This window comes from Bombus vosnesenskii, unplaced genomic scaffold, assembly GCF_011952255.1.
Source record: "Bombus vosnesenskii isolate JDL3184/JDL3185 unplaced genomic scaffold, Bvos_JDL3184-5_v1.1 scf7180000015761, whole genome shotgun sequence".
Classification (NCBI taxonomy): domain Eukaryota; kingdom Metazoa; phylum Arthropoda; class Insecta; order Hymenoptera; family Apidae; genus Bombus; species Bombus vosnesenskii.
In genome coordinates, this window is record NW_022884138.1 from 13,134 (window position 1) to 15,393 (window position 2,260).

Sequence of the window (2,260 nt, forward strand, 5' to 3'; positions counted from 1 at the left end):
TGTAAGAAATCTAAAAAGCTTTTAAAATCGTATATTTATCATTGTACTATTGATTTTCCTACCATTTCGAAATGTACAACTTTGAGAGTAATTACTATATCTTCGTTCTTAAATAATGGAGCAGCTAGCGAAAAAAATGAAGGAAAGGCGGAGAAACGATGCAGAATATTCATAACGTGCACGTGATTCATCTGCATGTTTCAGTTTTGTTGTATATTTCACAATCGAACATTTTCTTTTCTCTTCTATCGTACTCTTGTATCTTGTGACGTGACTGTTTCTCGTGGGAGATAAGAGCAAGACGAAATGCGGTTTTTAGCATTTCGCAAACAAAAAAGGACGAAACTGTTCGCTTTTCTTCTGTTTTCTTGTTTTTAAATAGAGATGAAAGATAAAAAGACATATCTACAGAATTTATTCTATTTCCATTACACTATTTTCATCTAAATCAATTGGCTTGCTGAATAAATTCTTCTTGTTTACAGGCATAGCTAATAGAGATTTGGATAGTCTAATATGGCTTATTTTCATTCTTTTTCTTAGCTCTAATACTTTCTTTAAATCTTTCTCGCCAAACCTTATAAATTTAAAATTATTCGCACACTGTAATTCATTATTCCAATTCAATAACATTTCACACTGAGTTGCATTTAAAATATCAGAAATTTCTGAAAAATAAAGGAGGGTTTGTACATCAGGATATATTGAAAATAAATTTGGCTGTAATTCTTTACCTATTCCACGTGTATGATATTCTCCTAGTTCTTTCTACTCTAATTATATGTTCCCTCCTAGCATGCTGTCTACTCCTGTTGCTACCTATAGACCTTTTAATAGTAATTTCTTCCATTTCTTCATCATTTCTTGCTACATACCTTTGGATCAAATATAGAACTATAACTAATCACATCTTTAATGTACAATCTCTGTATCATCATGTGTATACATTTTTGTTTTACCTCCGTTTCTAACAAACTTGCAGTTATCTCTGGAGTATAGGGTCACACGCCTGGAATCATATTGTTTCTGATCCACGATATTTTCTCTCCTATTGAATTCTGTTTTATCAAGCAGGACATTTCTGCCTTCTGTCTATTTGATATTCTGAAACAAAACACATTGTCCATTTCCTTCTTTATTACACAAAAGTATTATATAATCATATAAAATAAATGAAATGTACATAACAAAATCACATAATTTAATAGTAATTGTATTTACTTTTTGGCTTTTTTCGTAATAGCGATAGACTTTCTGCTATTTGGGTGTATCATTTTCTTTGGCTTCAGGAATTCTTTTCTCATTGCAGTGGCCTATAAAAGACAACAAAATAAATTAGTTAAAATATTACCATGGCTATGAATTATTTCGATTATCCTAATCATCAAAACTCCAACTCAGCTATCCGTTTACTCAATGTATAATCATGCACAGGCGAATCGTCGACAGTATCACACGCTTAGAAGCACTAATAGAGTAGACAAAACATCCTACATGCCACAGCTATCGAAACAATAACCAGATAGCAACGGATAGGCGCCTCTGATATACACCCGACGATAACCGCTTCAGAGGGACTAAAACCTCAGTACAAGAAGTCTCCCAAATCAGCGTTCTATACCTCTTTGTTATAACACCCTGAACCGTCACTCTGTTGGATTCATACAATAAATTTTACCACTATATCTAAAGTTTAATTCTTTAACTTATTTGTGAAACGTTCGAACTGCGACTCGAGGAGATCACCGGTGATTTGTCAATTTCGTGATTTGTTGTGTCTCGTATATGATAACAGCAACGACGGCGACGCCTATCGATAGTAAAAGTAATATCGAAGTATACCTTCCTACCATGACATTTCCGGGCTAACAAACTTCAAAATTGGTTTCTTTTGTTTCAAGATATTTTTATCTATTTTTTTTTAATCTTATAATGATAACCTATTTTAAAATGTGCAATATTTGATAAATGTACATTAGTAAAATTTCATACGAAGAAAGTTTTTGGGAATCCGTATTATATTCAGCGAGCAGAAAACGAAGACTTGACGGAAGTTGACAACAATGGAGATAAAAGTCTTTATCGTAATATTGTTTTTATTGATTTTAACGTCAGATGGAACGGGTTTCGACAGAAAACGATCCACCAAATTTCAAAGAGGTAACGAGCAAACTTCAAGTAAAAACGAGCAGAAGTCAACACCCGATTATTATTATTACTGCGACTCAACAGAGTTTGGAGTAGTATTATACAAAAGATT

The 2,260-nt window shown here is 32.8% G+C and overlaps 1 pseudogene; it reads right to left on the bottom strand.

The window, feature by feature from the left end:
* Window positions 1-399: 399 nt before the first annotated feature.
* On the bottom strand, window positions 400-1,853 carry LOC117241363 (annotated as a pseudogene).
* Window positions 1,854-2,260: the final 407 nt, after the last annotated feature.